General features: G+C 44.9%; 1 protein-coding gene across 2 annotated transcripts in view; it reads left to right on the forward strand.

The window, feature by feature from the left end:
• Positions 1-17,538, forward strand: part of ABTB2 (ankyrin repeat and BTB domain containing 2) — a 136,398-nt gene that overhangs the window by 50,995 nt on the left and 67,865 nt on the right. The window contains exon 1 of one of the 2 annotated variants that reach the window (XM_063334526.1): positions 10,964-11,071. The exons of the other annotated variant lie outside the window; for it this stretch is intronic. The gene's annotated coding sequence lies outside the window, so the exon portion shown is untranslated. Of the gene's footprint in view, positions 1-10,963; positions 11,072-17,538 lie in introns of those variants that run through there. 2 annotated transcript variants of the gene reach the window in all.

Consider the following 17,538-nt stretch of genomic DNA (forward strand, 5'->3'; position numbering starts at 1 on the left):
CTAGCAGCATTTAAATTTCTGGAAAAAAGAAGTCTGAAGCTAGTACTTCAATGCAAAATCCTGTATTCTTTTTACATCTGTGATTACAAGCATACATGAGAGCTCATAAATAATGCTTCTGCCAAGCTTCGTTACCTGTGCTGATGAACCCTGCAGGTTTTTATTCTCAAGCTGTAATACAGTGATAGTCCGGGAATGGAAGTCCAGTTCCATTCCCTTCCCCTGTGGCATTTCATTCCTTATCTACAGCTTTCTGCCATACCAAGCCTCAGCCCGAGCAGAACTCTGAACATCTTGGTCTGTGATTTAAGTTTAGCAGCACATTGTATTTATGGCAGTGCGTGAAGCGTTAGGGCATCTCAGATGGAAAGATGCAGGTGTGGAATTTCAGCCTTTTTGTGTCATCTTTTTTTAGAGTGCTTCTGTTTTGGGGTGTTAACTTCAAGATAAGTAGGTTTTAGAAAGCAATGCCAGTGGAATGAAAACAGTGAAATTGTTAGTGTTGCTGAAACTCCAAGAATCCCCTCCTGTTCCTGCACTGGGTAACTCCAATACATGAGCACGTACAGGCAGCATTTTTATCAGGACATGTGCTGCCAAGCAAGCAACTAAATGGGAAAAAAGATGTGATCTAGAGTTGAGTGTATTTGCTCTACTCTTTCAAAAAAAAAAAAAAAAAAAAAAAAAAAGCATGCCATATAAAAGCTTCCAGAATACTGTTGTCAATGTTCTGGCTCATTAACTGATTAACAATTTGGGAAGCTGTAGTATTTCTGGTTTTGTTGAACTCTTCACTTCAGACTCACTGCTTAATGGGGGAAAGTCTGGTGTAGGCCCTATGCATGTTAAAGCCAAGGTGACAATTCTATTCCTGGGACCAATCCTGGAAGTCGGGGCAGAGGGGCTGATTTGTCCGGGCCGTTTTAGCTTTCCTTATCCGCTCCCTGCCATCTGGACATCAGAACGTGCTCTCTGCATCCCGTCACTAACACTCTTCCAAAGAGAAATGCTGTGATAATGAGTAGTAACTTGGCTGTCCCATTCATTAGATATATTGTGACTTAATGATAACATTAATTGAATTGGCTGAATAAGTGCTCTTTGGGCGGGATGCCAGCGTTTCTGGGAGTTTGTGTAACAGCCGTGCTTCTGAGGAAGTGAATGAGATATGAATCCGTCTTACAGTAGGCACCAGTTTGGTGTCTGTTCCCGTGGTTCCCATCATGTTACGGCTCTGGAATGATACGTATACAAGTATATGGCTGGCTCTACTTTGATGCTCGTGAGCACTGGGGGGATTTGTCACAGTGATGATGATTGGAATTAGCACTTCACAGATGGTGTTCCCTGCCCTGGTGGCATGTTCACCACCAACCACACTCTTTCTTCTCGTTTGGCTCCTGATGGCTGTATGTTCCTGGCCTTGGCCCGGAGAGGTCGGTGGCTCTTTCCTTTACCTCTTTCTTTACCTTCTGCCCTCTTCAGGTCTCTGGCATAAGGAAAATCAGAAGGTGGGATAACATTTTTGTTGTCCGGGATTCCTAGCAGCAGGTTTGCCAGTCTTCCTTTCCATTTACTAGTCCTGCGTGTTGTTCCCTGCTCCTCCTGAGAGCTTTTGTCAGGGAGTACCGCACCGCTTCGGGGTCGGGGCTCGGCCTTCCTCTCACTCCCGCCGCATCCATAAAGGCGGGATAAAGTACAGTAGTGACTGTGCTGATGTTGGCATTGTTAAAGCCAAGGGATAACTCCTTCTCATCCGAGCTAATGCACAGTGTGTGTATGTTACCAAAATCTGAGTTCTTTCATTATTTAATCATTGTTTTCATTCAAGGACAGGTATATATAATTGATGCCATTTTAATTCTTACTGCTTCAGTTAGTTAGATGCTCCTTGGCCTTAATTAAAACAAGAGGCAACAAGTGTGTGTGTATGTAGCCAGAGAGCCAAGGGCGGTCTTTTTAGGTATTCTGTTGTGTTCTGAACACGGATATTTTTTTTTCCCCCCTTCTTTTTGCCCCTCCTGTCAAACTTTGAGCTTCAGCAAGCTGCTTCTAACTGCTAACATATGTCTGGGGGTGGGGAAAGAGATGCGGGAAGGAATACTCCAAGGAGTACAGTAGCATTTCGGCATTCAGTAAGTTAGTCGTCAGCTACTTCAGTTGTAACACAAAAAATAAAATGAATGATCTGCAAAGGGGCTGTAAATCCGAGAGCGCAAGCTTGTGCTGTTCGTATAGTGATTACACAGAAGACCATCACTGTAGTTTTTACCTAGTCTTTTCTTTATGACGATCTCAAAGCACTTCAGCACTTTGAAGTATCGAGATGTTTATTGCCTCTCCTTTACAAAAGAGAACATGAAGAGCCAGACAGAGCTAGATCTTGAATTTCTTGATTCACAACAGCCATTTGCTGTTTTCAGTGTGAGATGCTGTATGGAAGGAGTTTTGAAAATTCAGCAAGTAGTGATTGAGTGGGAGATGAAACCATGTCTGAGGTGGAGGAGAAGAGCAAGATCTCTTGTGTCTTAATTTGTTCTTTGAAACCCAATATCAACTTAACTTTTGTCTTCAAAGTCAAACTCCTGTCTGTCCACGATCAGCACTTGCCTGCTGTACCCAGACAGGGGCTGTTCTCACTTGAACTTTTTGAAATCTCTCCATCTCACCCCGACAGTGATCCCAGTCGGCTCTCAGAGTTTTTGTTTCAGTACTTTGGTCTTTTACTGTACAAACCACAACCTGGGGGCCGCTTTGTCACCTCATTTTCCCACCTCTGCCTTGGAACTCTTGAGAACATTCTTTCTATCTCTACCCCTTCCAAAATTAGTACTTTTTTCCCCCCTGTTTTAAATATGACAGATATATGCCTATTTACTTTAAGTCCTTACGGAGCACAAAGTTGTGATTTAATTGCTGTCTCCTGAGTATTTCTCGGGAAGGCAGGTAGCTGTACAAATAAGAGCACTAACAGTTGTCTTTTTAAATCAAATTGCTGTAGCGTATGGCATGTGTGCGGTGAGTATCTCCATTCATTTTTGGTCTCGTCTTCTATTTGAGTTTGCCCATAAAACCTCTATGAGCGTTGCTGGGAGTGAGCCAAGTGTAACAATGGCTGTAAGGAGTGGGAGCGCATCTTCCACATAATTGCAATCAGGTTTGAGGTCCACTTGTACTGCAGACTGTAGCTTTCTGCTTCTGTGCATTCCTTCATTGCTATCACCCGGGTTTCAGCGCTGCAGGAGCTGTGCTGGGCTGAGGCTTTGGTTCAAGTCTCATCTTGAACATACGCTCTGTCTTGTTTTCTTTTTTTTTCCTTTCTCCTTTGTGTTTGCTCAGACTAAAAACTTTGGTTACAAATCTCAGCGAACAAGTCCTTTGAGCTACGCCAATTGTTTGTGGAAGCTAATTATTGTGTGTTAGTAAATGAACTGGGGAGAAAGAATGTTAAATTTATCAGACTTGCAGCAACAAGTCTCCTGTCAAAAGGAAAAATCCTAACCTCTCCCTAAACTGATGCGGTATCAGCAGTTACAGCCTGTAAGGTGAGAAACAGAGTAAACCAGGAACAGAGTTGTAAGTATTATACAATGAGCTTCTTCATGTAAAAGAAAGTTTCTGAAAAGCAGAGACCAAGGCTGTTTCCCGTCCCACACACGTGGTTCTGTGCTGCTGGTACTGTAAGGAAAGCCTCTTGTCTTTTTTTTTTTTTTTCCTTTCCCCTCGCCCCTTCCAGACTTGGTAAATGCTGGAGTGGAAGAGGAATTCGAATGCTGACTCAGAGGCATCAGCACGTATTCTGTCCTGGTTGGTTTGATTCCTGCTTTTCCAGCTATAGCAGGATTTCTGCAAGTGAAGTTTCAGGCTCTCAAATGCATCCACTTGCCCAGAGGGGAATAATGAAATCCAGAACGTAGCGATTCAAAACATTCCTGATTCCAAACCAATCCCCTGAGTCACTCAGTGCAAGGGACGCAATTTAAGAGTGAGCTCAGTTCAAAACAAACCTGGAGCTCATTATCAATTTGGGCCGATTTAATCTCACAGCCTTTTTTATTATTCCTTTCTGGGGCTCACTGAGGTGAAAGTTGTTGGATCTTCCGCTGCAGAGAGAAAGTGCCCCAGGCCAGAGACGTGTGGCGAAGGCGACTTGTGTTCGTCTGACAAACTCCAGGACTTTGCAATCCAAAAAGGAAGCTCAGCCTAAAAGTGGGGCATGGTCTAACGCTTTGCCACGAGTCAGTCAGCTCCCTGTGCCTCACTGTATTTATCCATAAAATGGATGTCATAAGCGAAGTGCGTATTTTTAAATTAAATACACCCTGTCCCCCCCTTTTTTTCCCCTGTGTCCGTTAAGCAGATACGGTGCAAGGTAACAGATGCTGAGGCAATATCAGGTGTCTGCAAAGTTCTCACCGAGTCTGGCCTTGTAAGAGTAGAGCCAATAGTGAGTCGATCTTGGGTGTCAAGGGCTGCACTGCATAATTAATTATAACTTTATATGGCAGAGGGAGAAACAGAGTAATGCTGTCCCTGTGTGTTAACGGTAATAAATGGATCTGTTTACTAAGGATCTATGTTACAGTTCAATTTCCCCCCCCCCCCCAATCTTTCCACTGGTTTATCATTTCATCCAGACTTTTCCATTAATTAATTATGTGGTAATTAATCCTTCTTGCTGTTCATATATCTGTTCCGTCTGAGTAAATTTGTCTTACCTAGGTGACCAAGAACAAAGGCATTTATGAACTCCGATCTGTGCAAAACGTGACCCAAACTAAACTGTACTTTTCATCCTGTGGGTATCGGTCGCTTCTGCTACGGTGAAGTACATTGACCTCTGTTTCCCAATAACATGTCTCTTCCTTTACACATATGCCGTGAATTTATTTTCAGAGCATGCCTTGCCCAGCCTGGCTGGGGTGTTCTCGGTGTCGGGGAGAGGTGGATGTTGTGGAGGTGGGATGGCGCCTGCCCCGTGGCTGGAGTGACGGGGGAGGCAGGAGTTCAGGGGGCAAAGCTCTCATTCTGCCTGTCCTGGGTGTTCTCTGCTTGGAGTTTGGGCCAGACTCCCATGCCTGTGGTTGCTGGTGAGATGTGGTCTGCTGATACAGCATGGTTCTTGCACACGAGCAGCAGGTGACGGACTTCGTTATGGGAGCTTTGTCCCTGAACTCTGGGCCTGTGAATTTGGAGGCTGAGAGCCATCGTGGTGTTTGGATTAGGTTGGCTCTCAAGGACTTGCCCTCTCTTTGCTAAGTCCTCTTCCTCCGTGGACAGTGAACGTCTTTGAGATGCACTCCATGCTCATGCTTTTCATGAGTTGGGACAACGACTAAAATACAAAAGTGTTTCACTTCAAGCTACAAAACTGTCCATGTTTTCCAGCTGTAACCTAAGGATGTTATTTAATCCTGAGACTCCAGCTGCACGGTAACCGTGAAAGCTCAAGTGAGAGTTTTATTTTCAGTGCAGCGGGGAGGTGGATGTATTATTCATGAGGCAAAATGTAACGCGGTAAGCAGGTATTTGTGTTTTCATTCAGGTCAGTTATTTGCCTCTCAAAAAAACCTAGCAAGTAATAGGTTGGGGTTTTCCCCCCTCTGCTGATTACACTTTATCCTCTTTCCTCATACCCTTCTTATCTGTTCTTAATTCTCTATAGAAATGCTTCACTGAACATGTCAGATGTTTAGTATTCTGCTGTTCTCTGCATGGGCTCAGACATTTTAAGCAGTTGCTTTAGAAGTCCTATAAATTGATTTACTAAATATGAATAATCTTATCTTAAACCATTCTGCTTTGTCAAAATAAAGACACGGGTATTGTAAAGAAAAGTTCTCCGGTAAAATTGAAGCACGAATCATGAATTGTTTCTAAGGCTATCTGAGTTTTGATTGTTTCTAGTGCAAATGCTGCATAGTTACATTTTGATCTGATGTAAAACCCTGGCGAGACTTTGATGTGGGTGAGGTTGGGCAAGGCTGGCTTTGCGAGCTTCTCGCCCTTTCCTCCTACGAACGCAACCCAGACTCTCCGTCTCTTCAAGGCGAGCAAATGGTTTACTGGGAAATTCGCTTGGTTTCACCAAGGTTTTTCCCTGGTTGTGATGTGTAAGTAAGGCAGAAATGAATATCGGGCACCAAAAGCAAGTGGGAGGTGTTAACCTGCCCTGGGGGCGTAGCGCTGGCTCAGTGCCCAGGCCGTGAAAGATGGAGATGTTGCAGGGATACTTTTGTTTCCCTGTTGAACAGTGAGGTAGGGGGATTCTCCCAGTTTCAAGAGGAAAGAAAAGCGTGAGCTTAACTTACCCTTATTTTGTCTGGCCAGTGACAATTACCAAACCGCGCTGCACGTTATTGCTGTTGTTTCTTTAAGGTAAGAGATGCGGAGGCTGCTGGAGCTTTAATAAGCACGTCTGGAGATAATGGCGTGTACTGCATAGCCCAGCTATTGCCTGCGCTTTTTTGCAAAGCCTTTCATCTGCCAGAACAGAGTCTGAGTCTCACTCTCTTCTAGCTCATACTGATGTCGGTACATAAGTTGCATAAGTCAGTGGCGTCGCAGCATCCTGGTGTACGCAAGAGCAGAAAAAGGTCTTTTATTCCTTTTTTACGTACAAGAGTCTTCTCAGCACTGCTGCCTGGTTGTCCTGTTGGTCGCAGTGGGCTGTCGTCAGTATGGTGATTCAGCGCAATTAATAGCGGTACTTAAATATGCCCCTGGTTCCATTTGGGATAATTTAGGCAGAATGTTTAAGAGTCCGGTATGCTCTGTCGTTACAGGGGAGAAAGGACCATTGGTAGTTTAGCTACATATGGCAGCAGCTGTTTAAAAGATGAGCTGTTACGTGCTGTATGCAGGACCAGCACATCATACACCTTCTAGCGAATCCCAAGCTCACTCTGGGCACTGTTTCTATACATCAAGACCCACGGTGGAAGGTATTTTCTGTCTGAAAGAGCTTTCAGTCCAAGATAAGCTCTGACAAGCAGCCATGATGACGACCATGGAAGAAGAAATAAGTAAAAAAGGCAGATGGAGATGGCCTAAGGAGAAGAGAAGGGGGGCTGCATCTACAGGCAAATGGAATTATGGCTGCTCAGTTTGGCAGAACCACTCAGGTAACTGTTGTCAATAGGAATTGCTCCTGCCTTTTTCCTGGCTGTGCCTCCGGCAGGTGTATATCCCTTGACTTACCAGTGCTCGTACTGACGATGTGTGGTCAGTACCACGAATCCACCTCCAGCTTGTGCCACAACCCCTCCTAGGGAACAGGAGGACTGCTGTAAAGAGCATAACAATTCGGGATTTGTTTGCTCTTGTAGCTTCTGGACATGGCCTTTCCTGTAGGTCTCCCGTGACTCTTGAATGCTCCGATAAGAGAGCCCCAAGCCCCCAGGGCTGCCGATCACACTAGCCTTATAGTAGGGGCTAACAGGGCTAGAGTGTGTATGTGGTTTTGCTTGTAAAAAGAAGTGGAGCATGTTTTTAAAGAATGTATTTCCTTTCTGCCTCCCCTCAGTGTATACAGATGGTATTTTGGAGAAAACTGCAACTACACTGGTTTGTAGAAATCGTAGACTCTGCTGTTTCCTAAAAACCAGCTTCTCAGTCTCATACATCTCTGCATATATACAGTCTTGTAACTCACAAGGGCTGTTCTTAGAGGTTCCACAGTGAGATTTATTTTCTGGGACTTACTGGAAACATTATCAGAGAAAACTTATAGCTAGTGACCCAGCTACGTTGTGTTTTTCTGTCTGTTTTTTATTATGCTTGTGGTTTTCACTAGATTTGCTTCAGCTGTGATTTATTTTCATCTTCTGCTTTGGCATTTACTGTTCAAGCTTGCATATTCCTTGCATTTTGTTGAGTGTCACTTCTTCTCTCTTCTCTGAGGTGTGGGATTGTTTTGAGATGACATCCAGGCCTTTGTCTTTCCCGAGTGCATGGCACTGGTTGTCCAGATCTCTGTCAGAGCCAGATTCCAAGTCGGCTCAGCATGTCCCGCTTGATTCGGAGTTTTTGCTGCCTTTTTCTGTTACTGTTATTTTTCTGAACCAGAAAAAGTACTAAAATCCAGGGCCGTTTGGCTTTGAATAATGTTTCGTATATTGACCACACACTGATTTTAGCATTTAATGATTGAAAGCTAAAGAGAAATTGGGCCAGAGGACGCCTTTAGAGGCTGTTGAAAGGATTAGCCAGAGCAAAGGCTGAAAACAAGAAGTACTTTAGGCTAAAACTGCCAAAGCTGCCTCAGAAATGCCAAATGACACGAGTGATGTATCTGTCTTAATTCTAACGGCTGGGTCCTTTACCTGAGTGCCCACCGTGGAATCTGTACGCTCTGCAGGTTGTGGGAGTGGGGCTTTTACAGGTTTCGGCTGAAAGGTCGACCCACACTGAGGAGGGTGGAAACAGCTCAAGCTTCTGAAGAAGAGCAAAGGGCTGAGCCAGTTGGGTTGGCAAAATACGCTGCTCTTCCAGGGAGCTGGAAGTCCTGCTTTGAAGGTGACTTTTAGGCAGGAAATATGAAGACAAATCCTCAGACCTGTCTTCTCCGGGGACTTTTGGTTGGTTGGTCGGTTGGTGAAAAATAGGTAGAAAATGCATAATTTTAGTAATTTAGAGTGTTTGGGGGGGTTGCTTAATGTAGTAAATAAGAGTTTGGTGGCATTCAAAGGCATCTGAGAAGATCTTTAAATCTTTTTTATTTAATTCATTACGTACAAGTTCTGGGGCGAGTTCTCAGCAGAGAGACTGTGGGGTGAAGTAGGAGCCAAAATTTTCTCTGTAGATTTGAGGTGGTTCTGTGGTCCAAGAGAGATGAAATGTGGCTGTTAAAGAGCCCACGATGTGTTTAATTTTTTCTCTCTTCAGTATATTTGTTAGGGGCTTCCGTTTTGTCAGCACCGTGGGCTTTTCCTAGCTCTCAGTCGGTGAGCTCAGTGCTGTTGCCTACAAGACCTGCAGTCCAACACCGTGAGTGTTGTTTGGGCAGGAGCTTCTCGTTTGATTACCATATGATTCACAGTCTTGCTGTGATACCAGCTTATGTCATACGTGTCCTGCTCCCACGCCCACAGAGCTCACGTAAATCCTCTGCTTTGCTTATATTTGTTTTATTTCTTTTGTAGTAAAAAGGGTGTCTGGAAGCCTCAGTTGTGGAAACCGAGTGTGGTCAACTATGACAAGGTTTTATGGCTTTCCTTCCTCTCTCCCTCCATGTATGTCTTTCCTTCCTAAGCTGGATCCGATTACGCTATATCCCTGCCCTCTTCCCCGGCTACTAACGCAAACCCAGTTATTAATACAAGCCTCGTGTGTTCTGTACCTTCCTGCAGTCTCCTCTACAGAACTTGCGCAAAAGACACGGTCCCTTCTGCCAGCGCTTCAAAAGCAGCCAGGCTGGTGCGGCCGTGCTAAGTCACCATAGTGACTTGGTCTGTTTGTTTAAACAGCCCATGCCACTCTTGGACCCAAGCTTAACAGTTTCATCCTCAGTCTCTCCTGTGCAGCAGAGAAGGGCCAGTGTCTCACGGAAATTAAACATTAAGGTTGTCTGCTGTGGCCTCTTGGGGCCTGAGCTTGTGCGTGTTGCCTGCTTATACAATCACAGAATCGTTTTGGTTGGAAGAGACTTTTAAGATCATTGAGTCCAGCCATTAACCTAACACTGTCAAAACCACCGCTAACCCATGTCCCTCGGCACCACACCTACACATCTTTTAAATACCTCCAGGGATGGTGACTCAACCGCTTCCCTGGGCAGCCTGTTCCAATGCTTGATAACCCTTTGAGCAAAGAAATTTTTCCTAATATCCGTCCTAAACCTCCCCTGCTTGTCGGATAGGATCCTGCATCTTATCTTCAGTGAGCCAGCCGGCTGTCATTTAGGGCAGCTTTGAACCAAAACTGTAGCCCTGGGGGTGGTATTTGTGCAACTGGCCCAAGCCACTTGGCCAGGGACTGTGAGGCCATTACTGGACGTGCTCTGGATACGTCAAAGGTCCAAGGGGAGACTAACCTCTCTGTCCGATTGCTGGTTTTCAGCTGAGTGTCAAATGTAAAGAAACTAAGCCAAACCCATGGTGAACAGCAGGATGCCATGTCAGTAGCGAGCGGTGTGCCCAGCATGGGCTACACTCTGCTTCGTCAACTGGAGAGCTGGTACCCATAAGGAGATCCAGATTTAGACATCTGGTAATAGACTTCAGGATAGTACAGATACACCGATGGCCCACTGTGAATTCCCACTGAAATCTGGTGGTTTTATTATTTCAAATGAAACTGTGTAATCATTTAAACCATTTTATTGTTTGCAAGGCTCTGTCCCTAAGCAGAAGAGCAGAGAAGCAAAGTGTTAGGCTGAAGAATGTGACTGGTAAACCACAAAAACTAAAAAAAGAATTCAGGGTGTGAATAACCCTTTCCCTCCCCTTTCCATGAGACTTCAGTTTGATGCAAACGAGCAAATGGCAAAATAGAGAAAGCAGGTTTTTTTAGTAGGAGGTTTTTTCCTCCGATTCTTTGGTAGCCGTAATACTTTGTTGTGGCCCTCTAATTTGGTACCACCAAACAGGCTCCCAGGGAGGCTTTTGTTGCCTTAAGAAACTTGAAGGGAACCACTCTCACCCTGGAGTTAATTTTTCAGAAGATGTGGAGAGATGTTCAAGAAACTGTTTCACTTCTAGTTGCTGCCTTAATAGTTCTGAGCCACGCCATCCTGTACGGTGTAGTTGGTGAGAGAGTGTATGAGAACGTGATTTGGATTTCCTTGGCCAATACGAAGCAGGAGACAGTCCAGTGAAGCTGATGTAAAACCGCTTTGAGTTGCGGGTGGTAGCGAGTGGAACGAACGTAGTGCTGTGCCACTTGCACCGCTTGCGGCTGACATCTTGGGAAAGCAACAGGTTAAAAGCAAAGCCCCCGAAATAAAGCATCGGGAGAGACGGGCATCCCTTGTGCCAGGCAGAGCAAGTCTGACGTCTCCTCTCCTAAATGCTTGCTGTGACAGAGACACCAGTAATGCTGTGAAGCTGCAGGACGTCAGCGTTACTGTTTTGTAAGTAGCTCTGATTTTTCCTGATTTCACATAAAATTGATCTCTTTCTGCTATAGGATGGCAAACGATCTTTAAAATAATATTTTTGAGCACTGCAAATGCCGAGATGACAGCAAAGGCTGCCTCCTTGCCACTCCCTCAGCCCCGGCTCCCCGTGGTGTCAGCTACAGCGTGTGCCTTGGGTCTTCTGTTGTTTGGGTTTGGTTTTTAAACAGAGAGCTATCCAGGCTTTAGACGTGGCAGGATAAGCTGGTTGCAATGATAAACTGTAAAACAAATTAATAATAATAATAAAAAAAGTTATTTCAGGCTAGTTTATGTGGTGTGATTTATGGGCGTTCCAAAATCACTCTGCTTCCATCGCGCAGGATCAGACAGATGATGTTGAATAATAAAATGAACAGGGAATGTTTATTTTAAAAAAATAAATAAAAATAGACTGTGCAGCAGCAATTGCGTTCTGGTTGGTTGGGAGCGTGTATGAATGTTGAAAAGAGATTAAAGAGGCATTAGGGTGAGCCAAGATGTTATGCTTTTTAAAAGAGCAGGGAGGGGAAATTCGTCGGTTTCGGAGTCTGGCTGTGAGCCTGCCAGCCCTTAGTCATGGCCTTGTGAAAGGGAGCGGAGAACCTCAACTGACCATTTACTTGCCTTTTATTTTTGGAAGGAGTTGGTTTGGAATTAAAAAAAAAAATAAAAAATAATCGGTCTCTTTTACGTGACGAAATAAGGCATTTTTCTTTGGCTAGTATTTGAGAAAGGACGGTTCTGCCTGCCCCAGGCTTGGATGCAGTTCAGGCTCGCTGTGCCAGAGCCCCCCAAGGGGACGGAGCGATGGTCCCAACAGGGGCGATGGCATCAACATCAGCTGACGTTGAAGCTGCTCAGAACCAGGCAGGGAAAGTGGGAAGAAATAACTTCCATTTAAAGATGACAACTTAAGTCACGCACAAGGTAATGGAGAGGATGAGTGCAGTTTCGGTAGGGCTTGCTTCTGTGCAAGAGGTGTCGGTGGAGCACGTGAGCGTAGCTCAGTTGTCCAAATAGCTGTTGGTACATCCCAGTCAGGCGGCGGTGGGGAAAGGCTTTTTCCTCCCCTAAGAAGTTAAATGGATCACATGCTCTGGCTGGAAGCCGTGTGGATTCATTACTCATTGCGGAATTCTGGTAAACTGTCCTCTCCGGAGCCTCTCCTCTCCGCGCACCCGCAGGAACCTGTTCTCCTGTAGGACACACTCTGACTCGTTCCTTATCCACCTGAGGCCCTTCTTCCAGGACACTCCTTTTCCCTCTTTTGCCTGGCTCATCTGGTGTTTGAAACCAGTATAAATACAAAACAGAAAAAGTCTTTGGTCAGAGAGAAGCTGTGCTGCAGAAATGAGCCTTACGTATAAAGAATATATTCTCCCGTATTGAAAATGCAAATTTGTAATAAAAACGCCTATAATATCTCCCCAGTTCTTAGGTGTGGAAAAGGGGGCATGCATTAAAATGTCCCAAAGACCCTGAAAAAAAGATACGATCTGAGAAATATAATGCCCTGTTTCTGTGTCTGGAAAAACACCCTTTTGTAGCCTACCGTGTGTCAGACCAAGCCTTACGCTCGCCTCTCGCCGCGAGACTCGGCGTTTCAAACAGAGCGAAGCTTTGTATAAAACACAAAGTGAAGACGGCTGGTGAAGCTGTGTGTCTCGTAGTCGAACCACAACAGATGGATTTTTTTTATTTTTTATCCTCCCTAGTCAGATCCTGGCAATAAAGAGAATTTCCTGTGTGTGTAACTGGTGATATTAGAAGTCATTCGCCTGCTGCCACTGGCGTGCCCGGGCTTGCCTTTCATCTCCGTTCAGCCTTTTGAAGGCCCAGGAGAGTGCAGATAGACTTTTAACCTTATCTCGTAATTTGTTGTAAAAGAGCTTTTTGGCTGAATTAATAGGTTATGAAAATGTTTTCTATCCGTATAAAAAAGTGGCATTTTCATCAGGACACAGCTATTGCCACAAATGCAGCGACAGCGCTCAGCCCCTGAGGTTACCTGGTGGGTCTGGACAACGTTTCTGGGCTTTTCCCTTGCAGAGGTTGAGAATTTAATTGTGAATACCAGAAATCTTTAATTGTAGCAACACCTGCCTTGTCGTAGACCACAAACTGCTTGCTTTTCGGGTTAATTGTATTGAAAATGCTGCTAACTTTGTCATGGCTGTATCTGTTTGCCGAGGGTGATCTTGCTGTTTGGGTTTTTTCCCCTCAGAGAGTGCTCTGGAGGAAAACCAGAATTGTGAAGTAGCCTTGCTTTGAGGCTGATATGTTATGTTTTATACAGAGCATTATGTTTTATATAAAGCGGCAAACGAGTGCTTGGCCTTTCGTCTCGGTGGATCATGGATTTAGTGTTCACAACGGTAGGATCTAGTGAAGACTGAGAGCTTTTGTGTGCCGTACTGCTTCCTTCCTCCGCATCTCGGAGCGTTTTCCAAGCATCTCTGAGGCATCGTAAGTGGGAAGCCGTATCGTTAACTGTTTAACAGATGAGAAAACTGAGGGAAATGCCTTAGTCACATGATTTAGTGGCAGACTGGAATAAATTCAGTATTTCTGCTGCTGGGTCCCATGAGCGATGTACTAAACCTTCTGTTGCCTTTACAGCCTACTAAGTCTTTTCCCACCATAACCTCCGTTTCGGCACAGTCTTACGGTTTGTGATGCTGCCTCAAAATAGTTTTCCTTCTGAGAATAGAGAAGTTTTTCTTCAAAATACCTACCCTCCCCCAGATTTTTATTTTTAATCATCCCCTGCTGCAAAACTCCACATCAATCTGATCTCAGCTTGTCCTTCCAGCAGGAGAGAGGGGTTTGCATCGGCCCCATCCAGAGCAGGGAATGTCAGCGCCTCTCTGGGTTATTTAAGATACATCCACGATGTAATAAATCTGATGTTGTCATTCTAATGGTACAATAACTTGGAAATGAAAGAAGTCAGCTGGGGGAATATGTGTGCACTGGAAAAATCATCCAGAATACTGTGCTGGAACAGGGCTTTGGATATTGTTGTGGAAAAATCTTGGAAGCTGTTAGTCTGGTGCACAGAAGCATGAAGCAAAACAGTGAGGCTTGTTTAACGAAGGGAGAGAATATGAGAGGTGGCAGACTTAACGCATCCGTTACTTCTGGACTCTTTTTTTTTTTTTAAATTCTTTTTTGTGGTGGTGCAGGTCTTGTTGGCATTATTCCTTAGGAGAAAGCGACCGTAAGGAAAGCAAGGCAGAGAGCAACCAAAACAATACTGAAGTCGACTCTAGCATTGAAATGATTTATTTTTTTGTTGTACCTCCCAGCTGAAGACACTGGATAAACTATATCCATGTGGAAATGCCTTGAGCTTTTAGGCTGCCAACCAGGTCCCGTGTCCTGTGTTGCATAAAACTGCTCGGTGGAGATGTATTTCCCCAGGAGACTGCGCGGATGCCCTGTGTTCACCAGTAACTACGCAAACAGGAGAAGAGCTATTGATAACCACTTCTCTTCTCCCACCCTTTTCTCTGGAGCGTGTCTGACTTCCAGAGCCCTGGGCTTCCAGCTCCAGCACAGCCCTGGGGAACGATGCTGGGCGAGGGCTTTGATGCCCCTGCCTTCATTTCTCCAGCTGAAAAACAAAGATAGTGATATCGATCTTTCCTTTGTGCAGGAGCTGGGGTGGCCGAAGAAAGGGTTCTGTAGGTATTGTTTAAAGCTTCCACTTTAAGGAAGGGCTAAGTTGATTGAAATACATAAATCTGTTCCTGCAAAGAGTGGTTTAGGTCTATTCATTACATCCCAGAAGAAAGGGTAGGAGGAATTCTTGGTTTGGTTTTTTCTCAGTCTGTTACACAAGACCTCTTCCTTCTGACCTAAGTATTGCAGAGTGGGAGCAGTCCCCAAAGGCCCCGGTTAGACCTGAACCTCAGAACTTCAGCCACGTTTGAAAAAGGAGTTGATGATGCTGTCTTCAGTGAAGCCTAAATCTGAACCAAAATTTGACAAATAACTGTCTGTATAGTGGGCCCACATGCTCTGGCACAGACATTCATGAGAGTTTGAAATCCCATCCTCAGGTTTCAGGCAGCGTACAGGTCTAGGTAAAAAACCATTTTCCTTCTTGGTGCTTGGTGGTGAGAAGAGAAATGCTAATATGGGTAAAGTGCACTTCCTTTCGTTATAAAATACAAAAGACAAAATTGGGATTAAAGCCTGATGCAACAAATGCACTTAATTTTTATTTGTGGAGAAGACATTTGGCAGCAGAAATCAAAAAGGCAACGTAGCCTCTTTGAGATCGGTGACCTTGGTTTGCCCTGTAAAATGCTCTGCGTTCTGCTTTGCATTAGCTGTTTGCTTATGAGGTTGATATGCTCTATAGGCAAAAAAAAATAAAACATGGACTCTGGTACGATTTAGACTTAACACAGACCTTAGGGATGATGTGATCAAGCTTGTAAGAGCTGGGCTCTTTGTGGTTTGATGCAACATAGTTCTTACTCAAGTCAATGCATGAGATCATGAGATCGCTTCACTGAAATCAGTGAAGGCACAAGAGCTTCTGTAATTACGGCTGAAATCCTGTCGCGCATACTTAGGAGTCGTATTTTTCCACCTGGGGATGCGCTTGGTATCGATGGAGGTTTCTGATAGGGAGGAAACTTGCTGATAACTTGGAGGGAGCCGCTTCATCCTGGGCAGATACTTGATGATTTACTGAAAACTTTAGCTGAGGTACTAAATGCTTTTGGTTCAGTGTTGGATCCTGGAGCTTCCCCCAGCCCAAAAGGATTAAGAGATGATTGTGTTTCTTCCCAGAATGTTAGCTCTGGTGGGAGATTAATGGGAGATTACTGGAGCTGTTTAAGAGGATTCAGCATTGTAAAAACTGAATATTCAGAAACCAGAACCTCATTTCAGGTCTTCTTTCATCAGAATGCTCCAGTGTGTATGGGGCGGGGGGAGATGGAGAAGGTAGAAAAAGTCCTTCCAAAAAATCGCTTGTACATTTGCCTAAAGATACTCTTTATGAAGAGGTAACAAGTTACCAAGTAGAATTTCTGTATAGACAGAAACAAATCTCCAAGGAAAAGATCTTGCACGGAAGATGTCAAGAAGTTTCATGGAATCCTGTGTCCCCATGTCCTGACATTTGCGCTATATTAGGGAGCAAAAGCTGCATGTATGTAAGCGAAGAATTTCCTGCTTTCTTTTCCTCAGTTGCTGAAGTTTTTTTCTTTTTCTGTAATCTAACAGTAATGTTTGTACTTCCGCAGCACTTACCCGGAATTGCAACACATTTTAAGATGACCAATTAGTCAGTGCATCTGCGTGAGTAATGGCAAGGATACTCCGAGATCCCATTTTCCCTAACAGCAGCCTTCAGGGCTGAATGTGGCAGCTGTTAAAGAGCACACAGCAGCAACTTTGCACAACAGGTTAGGCCAGGAAATGAAGAAAATCTTAAACTACACGTGTCACGAGCGAGTTAAAGCAGCTGTGAAGATACTGTTCACGTTAAACTGTATCAGGGTGTTTCTTTAAAATTTCAGCTTTCGGAAAACAAGTGGCGTGAGCTTGAACAGTTGTACCTCTAAGAAGGCAGTATGTAAATTCACCACGTTAGTAAATAAAGTAATAGTTCAAAGTTGGGAAAAAGCAGCCTGTGGGTTACATCCGATTCTGTAGCATTTGTCTCCTCAGCAGGCGTGGCCAGAGTCACGAGAATGCAAGCTCCCTTGTGAATCCTGTGTCTGCACTCTTACATGGAAGTTTTGACTTTCACTTGAAAAGCGATGGTACGAGAATAAGCTTCATATTGTGTCCTTGGGGACTGAAACACTATAGGAACATCTGCCCGGCTGAAGAGAGTCTGAAATGATTGCTCTCTCCTAAGGTTTTTAGGCCAACGCTGAGACCCTCAGAGCATCGTCCAGGCTGGAGACCTGGGGCTGCCAAGACCGGGTTGGACCGGGGCTTTGAGCAACCTGGTCTACTGGGGGGTGTCCCTGCCCATGGCAGGGGCTTGGAACTAGATGATGTTTCAGGTTCCTTCTAACGCGAACCATTCTATGATTGTCAACACGCTTTGGTGGTGGGGATGGACCACACGTGGCAGCCCAGCCTCTGGTCTTGTCAGTAGATGTGCTGGCTGGCCCAGCACAAGCACTGTGGTAATTAGCATAGAATCATAGAATTGCCTAGGTTGGAAGGGACCTTTCAGATCATCTAGTCTAACCATCACTAGACTCTAGAGCATAGACTCTTCCCTGCTTCCCACCTCTCTGTGAGCATTTTTGTGGGGAAGGAGAGAGGAGGGGCCCTGAGCAGGCCAGGGCTGTAACGAGCTGTGGCGCTGCAAAGTGCTTTGGACCTGCCAAATGCACAAGTCCAGCTCCGACTTCGCAGCATTCCCCAGACTGGTTCATTACAACAGCTGAACACTTTGTATG

Source organism: Chroicocephalus ridibundus, chromosome 4 (assembly GCF_963924245.1).
Source record: "Chroicocephalus ridibundus chromosome 4, bChrRid1.1, whole genome shotgun sequence".
In the NCBI taxonomy this organism is placed as follows: Eukaryota; Metazoa; Chordata; class Aves; order Charadriiformes; family Laridae; genus Chroicocephalus; species Chroicocephalus ridibundus.